The following is an 18,883-nucleotide window of genomic DNA, read 5'->3' on the forward strand; positions in this document are numbered from 1 at the left end:
CACTAGCGCTTCTTCCAGATTCGCTTCATGGTAAATACTTTTTTAATGATTTTTCAATTAGCACACCGCCATTACGACCCATAGTTGAGCCTTTTATGCCATTCCAAGTGATCCTGGTTGTTCTTTCGTGCCTGATAATCCCAAATTACCTGTTCAATTACCGGTTTTAAATTTCCTAAGACGTTTAGCGAAAGACTTCGTGTGGCACATTAAGTAACGAAATCACTCTACAGTTACTGCAGTCCCTTTTGCCTTAGTAGGTTAGGGAAAATGTACTGTAGTATCTACCTCGCACAGCTCATGGAGAAGAAACAAAAACTTCAGGGTTTGCCGATGTAATTGTCACTCTGTCAGAGACGCCATAATTATTTGGAATGGATAGTACCTTGAAGAGAGTTAATGCTAAGAGGTAGCCGAAAGAAAATGAGAGACTGTACAACGAGCATGGTACGGACATTGCTAATACTGGTAGGTGTGTGAATATAATTGCCCTCATTTGCGAATCAGGAAGCGCGCAAGTTCACCATTCTAATGATGGAAGCTGAAGAAATGAATTAAAATTTGTGCCATGGCCTGGACTTGAACCTGGGTCTCCTTGCTTTCTTGGCAGGTACGCTAGCCATTAACCACTACAGAACTACAGCTAATATTGCTGCACGGATTACGCTAGACCAGTGACCTCCCTGACACAAACTTCAATTCACATCTTCAGATTATTTTCCCCTTCTTAGTTCTTGCCATGGCACAAATTTTAATTCATTTCTCTAGCTTTTATCATGATCCTAGACAAGATGAGACTCAAATGTCTCGAGATAAATTTAATTATATCAGTTCACCACTCTGGTAATTTGACCGAGTTGATTAAGGAGGCCGGGAAAGACGAACAGCACTGTGTAGTGACTAGGACAGTGGATGCTAGTCATCTGAAATGACGGTGGAAGACATTCCGCTCATGCTGAGCATCAGTCACGGGACCACTAACGTCATCATGACAGTATCTGAATTGGTTCTCAAGAGCCTGACGGAGAAGCAGTAGTTCTTCAGAATGGCAATAGCACTGCATCACCTAGATAGGTATAGCAATGAATGTCGTTTGCTGTTCAGTATTGTCACAGGAGATGAAACATGGTGACATCATTTTGAAACGGGGTGGATACGTTAGCAGCAAAAATGAAAGTATATGTGAAAGACGGCAGTGCCTTCCGAGCAGGCCACTGCCGCGGTAATACTCATCAGGCACTTCCCCTTTCATTTTGCTTTGGTGATCACCATACAGTTTCATTCGCCTTTGGTATATCTAAATTTTCCCTGATTGATGGGATACTAGTATTAGGACGAATCACTGATTGACCTCATAGTACTTGCATGACTTGAGTAGCAGTAGCAGAATAAAATTCGGCTGTAGGGACAGATTTTTAGACGCTGGAGGTTATTGCATTACGGGCAGCTTTAGAGCTTTCCCCGAGCAGCAAGTGAGTTCATGGAGCCTCCCTTTGTAGTCACCGAGACTGGCCCTGGGCCCTGCAGGGCAGTGGTTTATGGGCCACCATTCTGGTGGTCGGGCTTGTTCCACTAGCGGCTGAAGCAAAAGGGTGGGAACGCCAGTGGCTGAAAGCGAAATGACACTTCTTTAGAATCTGGCGGCGTCGGGCATCCTGACGCCGACCTAACTGCTTTATTAGCGAGTGGACGTTCTGTGGGAGTCTGGTCTCCTTATCCCATGTGCGTATCCAGGTAAAGTGGCGTCGGGCTGGCGCCCAGCTGACATGTTTATTACAAGAACGGCATACTTTGTGAGACTGGACGACGAATTTCTCTGGACGTCGCGTTTCTTAGATGTCGTCGCTGCTCGCCGAAACGACGCCTACTGAATCGTTTTATGGACAGACGGAGTTTGTTTTCTCTAAGAAGCTTCCCTCATCTTGTGAAATACGCCAGGGGTTTGGCTGCAGGACATCCAGGCATTGTGTGCTGTAATTTCGGAGAGCAGAATGTGTACTGCACTGCAGGGATGGGTTAGGAAGCTCGGGATTTCTTGCTAGAAAACATGATTGGCACAGTAACCACTGCTGTTTTTTGGAAGGTTGAGCAACGGGAGAAGGGAGGAATTGCTTCTCGACTGTCGCGGAGTACAGTCGGTAAAGCTCTTAAGTTTCTACGGAGAGATCAGTTAGTTGTAAAGACGTCCGGACACCCGGGCGAATCTGTATATGGTGAGTCAATCACCATCGGATATGGGATCATCTCCCGCAGTACGATGTGCAACCGAACCTAGCAGCTTCGGCAGCGCCCGCACGCAGACGACACATCTCATCTGTCACCTGCTATATCGGTAACGTTGCGCAGCTTCGGCAAGTTCAGAAGCCTAGCAATCGATTTCACAGCCATCTTTCTTTTAGCAGGGTCGTACTCACAGTAGTCACTCCTAGTGTCCATTGCATGCTTAATTATATTTTGATGTGAGAGGCCAATCAGTCGAACGATACAGCAGATTGTGCTTGCCTAGAATGGCATTCTTCCACTCACAGTAGCTAGTCTTACCTAAATGTAAATTCCAGTTAGGTTCCCCAAGTCTATTGACAACCAATCTGAGTTCGTGTTAATGAAATGTTATACCGTTGAAGTTTCCGTTTATATGTTCGTTCTATCTTTACGTTAATATTAGTTAACAGATCCTGTTATTAATTTTTCAATGACACATGAGCTGTCTTGCGGCTCGCGTTGGTGCCGTTGGTAGGTTGGCATTGTGTAATAGGGATAGTGGCGTCTCGTTTCCTTCTTTTGTTTACTGGTGCCACTACGTTTGCTAGCGTTATCTGCCCGCGAGTGGCAGCAGCAGAATTATCGATTCGATATCTCGTACCGTGGTACCATCTTTGGAAGGACGCCAAGTGTTTTTCAGGTCGGAGTTCGTGTTTTCCAGGTTGAAGTGCGTCGTGAAGTTCCGTTGGGACATAGCAGCAGTGAGGTCCAGCAGCGCGAGGACCTGCCGGGACCAATGCCGGCACGCAGGCACTGCCAGATCGCGGGGCTGCAGTTGCGAGGGCCACAACCTCGTTATCCACTGGACCCAGGACTTTTCAGTTGAGTGAACATTAACCCAGTAGTGAAACCCCAACTATTTTGAGATCACGCTGTTTGTTCGCGCGTTGCTGCTCTCAGGGTCACTGAGACGAAGACCAACGAGTGGAGTGTTTGGACATGGCGAGATTAGTTAGCCGTCCTCCGCTTCTTTTATTAATCACTTAATTCTTTGTATTTATTGGTGAAGTTCTACCAGCGGTTTGTTTCTGCCCAGTGGCCGCTAGCATCCGAGTAACCTGCCCTGCAGGGTAGCGTATTTTCGCGGAGTGTACCTTTCCTCGCCCTGCCTCTGCTGTCCTGTAAGGCGTGTAGCTCGACAGCTCCTTGATTGTGGTCTGGATATGTTGTTCCTTTTGGATTACTTTGGTTGTCGTGGTTCCTTCTGTTTCAGGATGTTTTAAACACCGGATTTTGAAGAAGCAGTACTGTCCGCCAGTTCCACTTGCCTGCGTTGTTCCATCGTTGTATTGGTTATCAGGCGTTAGGTAGATTTTGTAAGAGAATTGGTCTGCGTTTACACTGTCACTGGTTTGAGTTGCCATCCAGTTAAGTGAATACAACTCTTGGCTGCCTGTCTCATCGGTTACGAAGCTCAACGCCTTTCCCAGGCCGATCCTTGGAGCACTGTTTGAGGCCCTCTTCTCTCGTGGTTTGATCAGATTGTAATGATTGTTTTTTAAGAAAAATATTTTAATTTCGAATCATTGCTGTTGGTGCCTTCAGCCGACAAGTAATTTGAACTTTTGTCAATAAGGCCTTCAGCTGTGAAATGCAATTTAGCTAAAGAATATTTAGTTAGATATTGTCTCTTAATAGTGAAATTTTGATGTGTTTTTATTTTTATAATATTTTAGTATCTCTTGGAGAAGTTTAACTGTTTTCAAGAATTTACAATCCACAGCCGTTCATATTTTTTTTGAGATATTTCTATTGCGGCCTTCAGCCGACATATAGTTTGAATTTTTGGTCAATAAGGCCTTCAGCCGCGAATGCAATTTGTCCTAAGAATTTTTAATTAGATATTGTTTCTTAACAGGGAAATTTTAATGTGTTGTTTTTTTAAAATATCTTAGTATCTCTTGGAGAAGCTTATCTGTTTTTAAGAATTTAATATCCAGTCCATCAGCCGTTAAATTGTTTTGAGTAACTACTATTGGGGCCTTCAGCTATCAAATTGTTTTTGAGCTATTATTAATGGGGCCTTCAGCCGATAAATAATTTTAATTTTTGGTCAATAAGGCCTTCAGCCGTGAGTGCAAATTGCTTAAGAATTTTTTATTAGACATTGTGTCTTAACAGTCAAATTTGATAATCGTTCCTTATTGTCAACCTCATTTGCAATTGGTTACAAATAAAGTGTTTGTGATTTAAAACAAAAATTGAGCAACCAGCGGTAAGTGAGTAAGGCCCCATTCACACCGAATCCTGCCTTTCCCTAAGCCCCATGTCTCATTCCCTACGATGTCATTTATTTTGTTGTGAGTCTGAAGACAGTAAATTAATTTTGCGTCAAGTCCGTCAACTCATTACGTGTTTTACATAGGGGCCACTATCTACGAAAGTCAGATTTCCTTGCGCTATTGATAAACGTGGCACCTATTGCTTGTGGTGATTACGACGTTTTAGTCGTTTGGTAGACGGAGAACTGCCGCCACCGCAGGCTAGCTTGCAATGCTCTCAATTTAACCGATTAAAAATAAAGCCGTGCACGCGAGCTCTCGCTCCGGAAAAGTCATGATAGCCTTTTCATATGATTTCTACGGACGGCTGGTCATTGACTTTCTCAGACACGGCGCCACAGTTAACGCACAGCACTACGTGGACGCTTTTCAAAAACTGAAGAGAGCCAAACACCGAGGAATGTTGACTGGCGGCATCATCTTGTTGCAGGGAAGGGCTCACCCATATTTTTCCAAGGCTGTTTCGAATACGCTCCAGACATTTCGCTAGAGAGTCCTTATACTTCCTCCATATGGTCCCAGTCACTCTCCATGCGATTTCCATAATTTTAGGGCACTGAAGAAAGGCATTCCTGGTCGGCGATTTGCTTCGGACGAAGAGGTGCATGCCTGGATACAATCTTGGTTCTGTAGGCAACCGCAAACGTTTTTCCTTGAAAGCATGAACCGTCTTGGATCACAGTGAGGTAAATGTATTAACATTTATGGCGATTACTTTTAAAATAAAAACAGTCTACATAATGTAGCCACCTGTCTCGTTTTCATTTGACTGTCCCCTAATAAGATGAGTATCCCAAAAGCAAACCAAGAGTAATAGAACGTGGTCGAATTAAATAAGGCGATGCTGAGGGAAAGTAGTAGTGAATTCTGGTACTTGGGGAGTAAAATAACTGATGACTGCCAAAGTGCAGGGGATATAAAATGTAGACTGGGTATCAGAAGAAAAGCATTTCTGAAAAAGAGGAGCCTCCTAACGTATATCATAAATGTAAGTGTTAAGAAGTCTTTTCTGAAGGTATTCCTGCGGAGTGGAACGTGAACGATAAGCTGTTTACAGAAGAAGCTTTTGGAATGCGGTGCAATGGAAGACTGATGAAGATTAGATGAGCAGATAGAATAATAAATGAGGAGGTGCTCAGTCACGCTGGGGAAAAAGACATTTATGGCGTAACATGACTAAGAGAAGGGATCGATTGATATCTACGTACATATTCCGCAAGCCACGGTACGGTGCGTGACGGAGGGTACCCTGTATCACTCTAGTCATTTATTTTCCAGTTCCACTTGCACACAGAGTGAGAGATAAAGGAATGCTTTGGGCTGACTTACCCTGATATGATGTGTTATCCAAATCCAACCCCCTCCCCCCTCACCAACATTCTGACCTACACAACTTCAACACTCAATCAGGTATTCATTCACGTTTCTTTTGCTGCTTCACTCCCCTAAACCCCCGTCTCCTATGGCCCCGCGCGTACTTCATTCTGGCGCTAGACTAAACTAATCTTAACTCCGTCCGAACAGGCCTTGGAAGGCCCAACGGTACCTGCCGGCCGCCGTATCATCCTCAGCCCACAGGCGTCACTGGATGCGGATATGGAGGGGCATGTGGTCAGCACGCCGCTCTCCCGGCCGTATGTCAGTTTCCGAGACCGGAGCCGCAACTTTTCGATCAAGTAGCTCCTCAGTTTGCCTCACAAGAGCTGAAAAAAATGGCTCTGAGCACTATGGGACTTAACATCTATGGTCATCAGTCCCCTAGAACTTAGAACTACTTAAACCTAACTAACCTAAGGACACACACAACACCCAGCCATCACGAGGCGGAGAAAATCCCTGACCCCGCCGGGAATCGAACCCGGGAACCCGGGCGTGGGAAGCGAGAACGCTACCGCACGACCACGAGATGCGGGCACACAAGAGATGAGTGTACCCCGCCTGCTAATAGCGCTCGGCAGACCGTATGGTCATCCATCCTAGTACTAGCACAGGCCGACAGTACTTAACTTCTGACGGGAACCGATGTTGCCACTCCGGCAAGGCCGTTGGCCAGTTCTAACACTACATTTGCTATTTATCCATTCCACTCACTTACTTCTACAACTCGCTCCTCCTACCCTCCCCCCACTGCCCACCTCGCCCTTCCAATCACACTCTTCATCTTCTTAATATTCTTAAACTTACACGACCTTCACATAATAATGTCTTCTCCTGTTTCTTCAGCCCCCCCCCCTTTCCCCCTTCTTTCACTCCTGTTATTACATTTAGTACCTTTTATACTAATACTGACATTATACCGGGTGATCAAAAAGTCAGTATAATTTTGAAAACTTAATAAACCACGGAATAATGTAGATAGAGAGGTGAAAATTGACACACATGCTTGGAATGAGATGGGGTTTTATTAGAACAAAAAAAAGTATTGCTGGACGCGTGAAAGATCTCTAGCGCGCGTCGTTTGGTGATGATCTTGTGCTCAGCCGCTACTTTCGTCATGCTTGGCCTCCCAGGTCCCCAGACCTCAGTCCGTGCGATTGCTGGCTTTTGGGTTACCTGAAGTCGCAAGTGTATTGTGATCGACCGACACCTCTAGGGATGCTGAAAGACAGCATCCGACGCCAATGCCTCACCATAACTCCAAACATGCTTTACAGTGCTGTTCACAACATTATTCCTCGACTACAGCCATTTTTGAGGAATGATGGTGGAGATATTGAGCATTTCCTGTAAAGAACATCACCTTTGACTTGTCTTACTTTGTTATGCTAATTATTGCTATTCTGATCAGATGAAGCGCCATCGGTGGAACATTTTCTGATCTTTTTTTATTTTTTTTTCTAATAATACCCCATGTCATTCCGAGCATGTGTGTCAATTTGTACCTCTGTATCTACATTATTCCGTGATTTATTCATTTTTCAAATTTATACTGACTTTTTGATCACCCGGTATTTTTAAGTACGATTCATTGGCCGGTGTGCTTTATTTCGTCTGTTCCTTGTAGACTTTGGTTTCTTCACGCCACATAACGTATGTTGACTTCATATTATTAAGAATCTAATGTTTACATTTCAGTACAAAGATGATGATTGACAATTTTGCTTCTAAAGGTAGTCACATACGGTCAGATGACACCACTTTCATAGGTTTGTTTTTAACTGCTTTGGCCTGACTTTCCGAGTTATGATGTGCTTGTACGATATTGTGCTGCATTCCTACAAGACGTTAATTTTGTACCATTTATATCATGTTAAGGAAATGTATTGAACAATGTATCTGTCATCCTGCACAGTACACAGTAAAATTATGTTAATGGTCTGAGAAGTAAGCACATATCTCTTAATTTTATATCAGTTACCATCAATACTTTTGTTTACTATGTGTTTACTATTTGCAAGTTCTTGCTTTTAGCATTGTACTCGCTAATGGCGTGAAAGGCGAAATGTTGATTGTACACAAGAAATATAAAGAAATATACATTCATATGACTAAGTCATCTTTCAAGAAGCACTGTATGACTGTGGCTCAGTACCATTCATGTGCATTTCTCAATAGAGTTCCTTGAAAACAACTTCGCCTTCCCTCCAGAGAGTTGCCAAAGCATCTCCGTGTCACTTGCGTGTCGTTCGAAATTACCGATAAGAAATCTAGCAGCCTGATTTTGAATTGCTTCAGTGTCTTCCTTTAATCCGACCTGGTACGGATCCCAACGCTAGAGCAGCAGTCAAGAAAAAAACATGTGCTGCATTAGCGTTCTATATACGAACTCCTTTGCAGGTGAACCCACGTTTCACAAAATTCTCACAATAAACCGAAGTCGACCATTCGCCTTCCCTACCGTAATCCTCACATGCTCGCTCCATTTCATACCGCTTCGCTACGTTACAGTCACATATTTAAACGACCTGACTGTGCTGAGCACGAGACTACTAGTGCTGTATCCGAACGCTACGGGTTTGTCTTTGCTACTCATCCGCATCTCAGAACTGTGAGTCTGGCGATGCAAGAAAATGTGGGAGGTTAAAAGTTGTAGAGGGCTGCCGACGTTTGAATACAGTAAGCAGTCGCAAATGGCTGCGTTACTTAACGCAAGTAAGGGAGACAAACCAATAACACTTGACACTGCATGCCATAACAGTGTCCCAAAATACACAACAAGCAGTAACAATCATAAAACAAACAAACACCGACACCACATACTAAGACTCTAGTAATAAGATAACATCTCTTGGAGGAGAAGGCTGGATAAACTTTTATTCCTAGGCTCCTCCTCCCCAACGACACATTGCATATTGTTTAAAGCATGCAGCACACAAGCAGTAATGTATTATTCGTCTTATTATGTGTAGACAGGAGCATAATCTCTTCTGAGTTTAAAGCTACAATCAATGAATTTTACATATCAAATGTATTTTCTGTACAAAGTATGTACAAAACTAAACATTAAGGTATAATGCATTCAAGTAACAATGACCTACATTCTAATTCTGCTAACAGATTTACAACCATAAGTGTATGTCTCATATAAAGCTAAATTCATGTATTCCACATATTACATGCTCGATCAGTATTTAATCTGTATAATACCAGGTGTATGTATCTAAGGTATCACATAGTAGAACAAACAAACGACTGCGGAATATCATGTAATGTCCCGACTTCCAACACCCCCAGTAATATAGCAATACACACAAACATATATAAACACAAACCATTTCAGCTGAGGATAGATCGAGGTTATACCAAGACCTTCTCACCTGAAATAGGTACAAATAGGCTATTATTCCAACAAGCTGCTTAGACTACATTACACATCCAAGTATAGTATATCACCTCCCTCCAAATATTGCAACTTATTTTCACCACACGCATTTTTTTATTATTTTATTTTTCTTTAACATTTGTATTATATAAATTATATTCTCATCAACTGGCAGAAACAAATTACACTACTGGCCATTAAAATTGCTACACCACGAAGATGACGTGCTACAGACGCAAAATTTAACCGCCAGGAATAAGATGCTGTGATATGCAAATGATTAGCTTTTTAGAGCGTTAACCCAAGGTAGGCGCCAGTGGCGACACCGAAAACGTGCTGACATGAGGAAAGTTTCAAACCGATTTCTCATACACAAACAGCAGTTGACCGGCGTTGCCTGGTGAAACGTTGTTGTGGTGCCTCGTGTAAGGAGGAGAAATGCGTACCATCACGTTTACGACTTTGATAAAGGTCGGATTGTAGCCTATCGTGATTGCGGTTTATCGTATCGCTACAGTGCTGCTCGCCTTGGTCGAGATCCAATGACTGTTAGCAGAATATGGAATCGGTGGTTTCAGGAGGGTAATACGGAACGTCGTGCTGGATCCCAATTGCCTCGTATCACTAGCAGTCGAGATGACAGACATCTTATCCGCATGACTGTAACGGATCGTGCAGCCACGTCTCGATCCCTGAGTCAACAGATGGGGACGTTTGCAAGAGAACAACTATTTGAATGAACAGTTGGGCGACGTTTGCAGCAGCATGGACTATCAGCTCGGAGACCAAGGCTGCGGTTACCCTTGACGCTGTATCACAGACAGGAGCGCCTGGGATGGTGTACTCAGCGACGAACCTGGGTGCACGAATGGCAGAACGTCATTTTTTCGGATGAATCCAGGTTCTGTTTACAGCATCATGATGGTCGCATCCGTGTTTGGCGACATCGCGGTGAACGCACATTGGAAGTGTGTATTCATCATCGCCATACTGGCGTATCACCCGGCTTAATGTTATGGGGTGCCATTAGTTAAACGTCCCGGTCACCTCTTGTTCGCATTGACGGCACTTTGAGCAGTGGACGTTACATTTCAGATGTGTTACGACCCGTGGCTCTACCTTTAATTCGATCTCCGCGAAACCCTACATTTCAGCAGGCTAATGCACGACCGTATGTTGCAGGTCCTGTACTGGCCTTTCTGGATACAGAAAATGTTCGACTGCTGCCCTGGCCAGCACATTCTCCAGATCTCTCACCAATTGAAAACGTCTGGTGAATGGTGGCCGAGCATCAGGCTCGTCACAATACGCCAGCCACTACTCTCGATTAACTGTGGTATCGTGTTGAAGGTGCATGGGCAGCTGTACCTGAACACGCCATCCAAGCTCTGTTAGTCTCAATGCCCAGGCGTATCAATGCCGTTATTACGGCCAGAGGTGGTTGTTCTGAGTACTGATTTCTCAGGATCTATGCACCGAAACTGCGTGAAAATGTAATCACATGTCAGTTCTAGCATAATATATTTGTCCAATGAATACCCGTTTATCATCTGCATTTCTTCTTGGTGTAGCAATTTTAATGGCCAGTAGTGTATATAGGACCACTTTAATAATTGTTAAGCATTCGATTCGCTATAATCTTAGAGAAATTTGTACGTATCATGTTCTTTACATTATTTTTAAAAAAGCATTAACAACTGTATACCGGTAAGATTGTAGCAATGAGAAGTCTTTGCTATTAGATTTAGAAGCATCAGACCCGCCTTACATTTCAAGGAGGTGGGTTATTCTGTACTGTTAATGAAATAAATAAATATTCAGAGATTATGTACAAGACAGAGTAGCATGGACAGCAACGTTAAAGGAGCCTTCGGACTGGAAACCACAACAACAAACAGACAATACCTCGCACAGTAAGTATGTTTATCATACGACCGTTTCCAGCAGTTGCGAGTTCCACAGTGTTTGCTGTTTTATACCGCGGTCCGTGCGGCAGGCGCCGCATAGGTGACGGTGGCGCAGAACAACGTCGACAGGCTGCGCGGCAGATAGGGGAGTAATCTGCGGTCGTGGTGGGCCGCCCTGGTGCTTCCGCACCACTGCGTTCCCGCAGCAGCACTCCCGGGTCTTCCGCTACATTTGCCAAGTGTCTGGCCCGCTCTGCTGCTACGAGAAGCCCAGCGGTCGAGACGCCGCTAGCTGAAGTGGGCCACGAGGAGGGGCGCCGTGGCGAGGCCTGCGCATCCTTACCACCGGCCGAGACAGCAGACGACGCGGCAGGCAGAGGGAGCGCCGTTTCCGATTTTTCTGCTGTCCCCCGGAGCAAAGTAGGTGAGCGGGCTACGGGGGAAAAGGCCGCTCACTCCACGCGTCTCCCGGTACAAATGCTGACAAATGCCCGCAGGGGCAGCTGCCGAAGGCGCCTAAGCCGCCACCACTGGCCGATCGATCGTAGCCTTCGCCGGTGACTTATGAGCCTCGCCATCCCGGCGCGCAGATTTAGGGCGCCGCGACAGGGCACCCGGCTCTAACGGCCCGTTGACGGTCGTCAACGGAGATAGCGAGAGAAATTCCTCTGTCCTTTCTTGTGTGTGTGTCTGTATGGGGGCAGAGTGGGAGGATATTTTTCTCGATCAAAACAACGACTCTGATACTCCTGGTGTGAACCTTTTTCCGTAGATGGAACTTGGCAACAAGCCACGTACGCCAATTCTCAGCCTCGGTTCCCTGATCTTGACAGCTTTGGAAAACTTAAATCGGCAACATTTCTCAAAACTGATTCCACTTGTCTCTGGCTCTACCAACATGCAGCGCCGTGCATCACCGTTGGAGAGGCTGAATAATACTTGCTGCACATCGTCTAAGGAATCTGTCGTATATTATCCAGTTTTTTAATCACCAGTTTTTCTACTGACTGGTGCCATCTTTTCCCGTATTTCACTAATCTCTAAGTGATACTGCATCCAACATCTAACAATAAAATCGTAACAACTTCTGAATGGTTTGCGTTAGGACGTTCGCCCTCCACAGCTGGCCGCGGGGCATGATGGGAATTAGCATGCGCATGCACGGTTAGGTTTAGCGACGAAGACCATTTTCATTTGGATCGGTTCGTCAATAAGCAAAACTGGCGCCTCTGAGGGACTAGGAATCCACATTTCGCTTCCGACAAGCCTCTTTACCCTCAAGGGGTGACTGTGTGGTTTGCAGTGTACTGCTTCTTCCTACGAATACCTTGCGAAAAGAAGGTAGGACCAGAGAGATTTAAACTCTACTGATGTTTATTAGCAGTCATTCTTCCCGCGAACCATTTACGAGTGGAACAGGTGAAGGGGGAGTCGACACTGGTATGCAGAGTACCCTTCTCCACAACCCAATTCTAGAACATGTTTTTTGCTCGCGTATCATGTCATTACTGGAACCCATAATCTACTCTGTAGGAATCAACATGGATTCCGGAAACAGAGATTGTGTGATCCTACTCGCTTTATTTGTTCATGAGCCCCAGAAAATATTACATACAAGCTCCCAGGTGGATGATATTTTCCTAGACTTCCGGAAGGCATTCGATACAGTTCCGCACTGTCTCCTGTTAAACAAAATAAGAGCCTACGGAATATCACACCAGCATGTGGCTGGACTGAAGAGTTATTAGCAAACAGAACACAGAATGTGGTTCGCAATGGAGATTTCTACAGACGTTAAAGTAACCTCTGGCGTGCCACAGGGTAGTGTTATGGGACCACTGCTTTTCACAATATATGTATAAATGACCTAGTAGAGATTGTCGGAAGTTCCATGCGGCTTTTCGCGGATAATGCTGTAGTATACAGAGAAGTCGCAGCATTAGAAAAATTGCAGCGAAATGCAGAAAGATCTGCAGCGGATAGGCACTTGGTGCAGGGAGTGCCAACTGACCCTTAACATAGACAAAAGTAATGTATTGCGAATACATAGAAACAAGGATCCTTTATTGTATGATTATATGATAGTGGAACCAACACTGGTAGCAGTTACTTCTGTAAAATATCTGGGAGTATGCGTACGGAACGATGATTTGAAGTGGAATGATCATATAAAATTAATTGTTGGTAAGGCGGGTGCCAGGTATGAGATTCATTGGGAGAGTCCTTAGAAAATGTAGTCCATCAACAAAGGAGGTGGCTTACAAGACACTCGTTCGACCTATACTTGAGTATTGCTCATCAGTGTGAGATCCGTACCAGGTCGGGTTGACAGAGGAGATAGAGAAGATCCAAAAAACGGCGCGTTTCGTCACAGGATTATCTGGTTAGCGTGACAGCGTTACAGATGTGTTTAGCAACCTCAAGTGGCAGACTCTGCAAGAGTGGCGCTCTGCATCGCTGTGTAGCTTGTTCGCCAGGTTTCGAGAGGGTGCGTTTGTGGATGAGGTATCGAATATATTGCTTCCCCCTACTTATACCTCCCGAGGAGATCACTAATGTTAAATTAGAGAGATTCGTGCGCCCACGGAGGCTTTCCGGCAGTCGTTCTTCCCGCAAACCATACGCGACTGGAACAGGAAAGGGAAGTAATGACAGTGGCACGTAAAGTGCCCTCCGCCACACACCGTTGGATGGCTTGAGGAGTATAAATGTAGATGTAGATGTAGGCCATAAGGCGACTTGCCGAGTATACATGTAGATTTAGACTCAAAGCGGTCGCCTGAAACGAGATTACTGCGAGCAAATATGGAACTATGATGCTTTTCTCTAGAATGAATTTCTTTTATTTCCACTAATGACCACAAAACTTCTGGTTCTTAGGCTACCGGTTTCGGTCAGCAATGAGCACATCTTTTTTACTACATGTGATAATATAAGACAGCCATAATGGCATCGTCTGCTTAGATGTCTTCCTTCAATCCGACCTGGTACGGATCCCAAACACTCGAGCAGTACGCAAGAATAGATTGCACCAGCATCCTATATGCCGTCTCCTTTAAAGGTGAACCACTCTTTGCTAAAATTCCGCCGAAGTTAAGCATTCGCCTTCCCTACCACAGTTCTCACATTCACGTTCCATCGCATATCACTTTTCAACTTTACGTCCAGATATTTAAATGCCTTGACTAGGTCAAGCAGGACTCTAGGTTTCTTCTTCCTACTCATCAGTATAACTTACATTTAATGCTATCTGCTGTTCATTACACTAACTGGAAATTTTGTCTAAATCGTCTTGTATCTTCCTACAAACTTTGACACCTTACCGTACATCATGGCATCATCAGTAAACAACGGCAGATTCCTGTCCACACTGTCTGCCAAATAATTTATGTATAAAGAGAACAACAGCGGTTCTGTCACACTGCCCTGGAGCACTCTAGACAAAACCGTTGTCTACGATGAACACTCGCCGTCAAGGACAACATACTGGGTCATATTACTTAAGAAGTCTTCGAGCCACTCACGTATTTGCGAACTTGTTCCATGTGCTCGTACCTTCGTTAACAGCCTGTAGTCGGCACCGTGTCAAGTGCTTTCCGGAAAGCTAGAAATTTGGAATCAGGCCTTTGCCACTCATCCATATTTGGCAGAATATCATGTGAGAAAAGGGCAAGCAATTTCGCACGAGCGATGCTTTCTAAAATCATGCTGATTCGTGGACATAAGCTTCTCAGTCTCAAGAAAGTTTATTATATTCGTACTGAGAATATGTTCGAGGATTCTGCAGCAAACAGAAGTTAGGGCTATTGGTCTGTAATTTTGCGGGCCCGTTCTTTTACTCTTCTTATATACTGGAGTCACCTGCGCCTTTTTTCAGTCTCTTGGGACTTCGTGTGGGGCGAGAGATTCGCAACAAGGCTAGGTAAGGAGGCAGTGCCGTAGTGTCCTCTTTGTAAAATCGAAATGGGCTTCCCTCTGGACCTGGTGATTTATTTGATTTCAAATCTTTCAGTTATTTCTCTACACCAGGGATGCTTAGTACTACGTGGTCCATACGGGAGTCTGTCCGATGGACAAATTAGGTGCTGTCATATGACGCCGCTTGTGCTTCCCGGTTACAGCTCGGATCGATGTACCAGGATGTTAAGAGTGGCGCTTTGCTTTTTGCCAGACCTGATTTCCTTTCGTCGGTACCAAGTGATACCTGTAAAAATTTGTGTGCGCGCCCACGAACCGAATTTACTGTGCAACAGAACGGTTGCATATGCACAGTTTTGTTAACTGAGAGAGAGCTTCAGTGTGCACAGCTTGGTTCACTGTTCAGAATATTTATGAAGGTGTGTTGTTAAATACTATTGGATTCGGGTGTTAGTAAATTATACAAGGAACAGATTGTGCACTCATATGGTGTGGTAACCCTGTTGTCGCAAGACCTACAGTAGGGACTAAATTACAACAACCCTAAAATAATACTGAAGTGCACTTTACTGCACAGTAGTTCATGACTTCCCTGCAATCTTAACCTTGCAGCACCATGTCATAAATAAAGCCGCGGAGACTCGTTATCTTCTGCAGCGAATCTGACATATGTACAAGAGTCCAGGGTTGGCTGATGTACATTTACAGTTACAGTCCTCACGTTTGTGGTCAGTCAGTTACAAGCAGCTATCGGGGCACGGCGTTCTAACAGAGTTGAGATGTAGTGTTGGTAGAGTCATGAATTATTTTTCGATGCAGGAATTATTTAATTATTTCTAAGATTTGTAAGGAAACATTAATGGCAAATAGGAGGTGAAGAGTCATAAGCTAAATCAGTGCCACATTCACGATGCACACTGTAGTAGTTAAGAGCAGACAGATACCAGTGGAATCAATTAATGAATACCCACTCCCGTTTCAGCTTTTGTATTGAAGCCATTTCCTAGTTACAACTGAAACTGGCATTTTAAATACGTGATACAATGAATATTGAAATACCTTACGTAGCAGGAATGTAGGAGTTTAGACATGAAAACTGCATTTGATTTGTCATTGGTGAAACAAGCAATTTAACATTTGTAACGCGACAAAATATAATTTATTTTAATTATGAAGGGTGCCAATACTTTTAATGTTTCAAAATGTAGGGCCTACACTTCTTTAGTATCTTGACATGCTCATCATTCATACGATGTTATTGGGAACGTCACTTTTAAATTCACTTCGCATAGTCATTTGAAGTTGCTTCAGTACACCATAATGTGAGTTATACTTTTCTTTCGTATTTCTCGGTACTTATTCTAAACATGTCAATATGTTTGTCAACTCAAAACTCCGACGGTTTTGTTAAGAATTTAAATCTTCATTGTATCATGTATTTACGCGTTGGTTTCAGATCCCATTAAAAATGGCCTCAGTACAAATCCGTAACCGCTCGTGGACTAGAAAGTTTTAGCAACTGGAGCGGCTATTCATTAATTCAGTACGCAGTTGCGGAACAAGAGCGCTCTCTTAAGCACGAAGAAACCAATAATTATGAGAAAAAGTGACACCACAGCTGTATCTTGAGAATGTCTTTATTGCCTCACACGTCTAGTTTCGGCAGCAGATTACCGCCATCCTCAGGCATCAACACTGCCAAAAGAGCATTAGATTTCCTTGGCGCATTTATTGTGGAGTATTTGTTACAAGCACACGTGGGTCAGCTTTCGTCAGGAGTCTCCACTCGACAACGTGTGTCTCCAACTGGTGCCGAGTAGAGACTCCTGATGAAAGCTGTCCCACGTGTGCTTGTAACAAAGACTCCATAATAAATGTGCCAAGGAAAACTAATACATTTTTGGCAGTGGTGGGACCTGAGGATGGAGGTAATGTGTCGCCGAAAATAGTCGTGTGAGACAACAAAGATATTATAAAGATACAGCTGTGGTGTTACTTTTTCTCATATATATCATCAGCTGAAGTTCCTCGTCCATGCACTATCATCGACAACCGTAAATTAAACTAATAATTAGTAGTAAGCTTTACCCTAGCGTTTTCTCCGCGTGAAAAAGCCCAATAAACAAAGCACTATGGTCACATTTCTAAATTTTGCTGCCTTAGCAGAGGTCTGGCTAATTTTTATCGTTATTAAGAGTTTCGTATATCTTCTCCGTTCCATCATTCCATCTTCTACCACTTAGTTTCATTCTTTTCCTGTCCGAGAGCGAGGTGATTCAGATGTAGGACCTTGGACTCATATTCTGGGTAACCGGTGTTCACACATCCCTCTGGCCATCCCGATTCATTAGGTTTTTTCTGTCTTTCGCTAAGTCGTTATTCATAATTCTGGGAGGGTCTTTTCTTTTTTCAAAAAAATGGCGCATTCGTCTCCTTACCTATCACTGTACATGCTGTTCTTTCGTGTCTTTTCTAATGACTTATTATTAAAACATAATCATCGTGTATTACTTTATCGTCTGACATGTATGTGACAAGCATACATAATTACCACCCAACAACGAAGGACAATGAAAAAACTAAAAACAATACATGACAAGGAAAGAGAAGGAATGGACAAAAGGAAAATCAAAGGTTCCTTAAGGGTTGGCGTAGCACACTGTGAGAACTTAAGAACAGTTACTGCTGTTTGGATAAGCTGTAACAATATAAAGTAGGAGATTTACTTCCTTTCAGCAAATATCCCAATCTCAGTTCAACTATTACACTGTTGCCAGTTTTCAACACAGTATAACTTTAATGCCATTAAATATATTGTCGTCCGTTTAATGGTGTCATGGGCTTTACGTTTCGAATAAACTGCATATTTAGTTTCTGAGCAGTGCATCTACCTAAAAGCAGAATAACTTTCCTCTTTCTAAGCACTTCACATTTCGTTACTACTCACAGTGCACAGAAAAGATTGGTGACACGCAGTTGCAGCTATGTGTGTATGGCGTTCAAGACTGTGATTGGATGCACACCAGTAGGCCTACTCGTAGAATAAAACTGAGCCTTCGGAGTAAAAATGTGATGAGAGGTATTTACCTCCGTGTAATGCAGGAAACAAGACTAGCTGCCTCCACGTCATGCTGGAAACAAGCCTTCTGTTCTGCGCAATTACCTGAACTTAGGAAGTTTTGGATATTACATCACAAATATCTGGCGGATATGGTGCTGACGTCATCGCCCCGAGTGGCGGCGCCGTGCTTAGGTCGGTCGCAGGCAGGGTTCGGAAGTCAAGTGTGGGTCGATATTCCTTCCCTAGTGCGCTGAGAACTTGACGAGGTCGCAAACGGTCAAAGGCGAGAATAACGACGCTTTTTCGTCCCCAGCAGGAAAATTTGTGGACCCGCTGAACAGCGTTTTCTTTCGTCACTCCCTCTACTGCAGACTACATTTATTAAACAGTAGTTGAATGAAATATGTAACGTTTCGTATCTCTACGCGTAAGACTACATCGTGCTTATTTATTTATCATATGAGTTTTCGAACGCAATCTCTATGTATAGAAGGCAATGGCCCATTGACTACCTCACTCAGTGACTCATCATCGCCCAACCCAAACCACTAACGATAGAAACTTGAAATTTGCAGAGGGTGCTGATGTTATACTGTAGGCGTAGTTTAAGAAGCAGTTGTTTTGCAATATACCTCTAAGGGGATGAAAGGCTTTGTGAAAATAGGTCGCTATTAAACCAATTTGGAATCTA

This window comes from Schistocerca cancellata, chromosome 2 (genome assembly GCF_023864275.1).
Source record: "Schistocerca cancellata isolate TAMUIC-IGC-003103 chromosome 2, iqSchCanc2.1, whole genome shotgun sequence".
In the NCBI taxonomy this organism is placed as follows: Eukaryota; Metazoa; Arthropoda; class Insecta; order Orthoptera; family Acrididae; genus Schistocerca; species Schistocerca cancellata.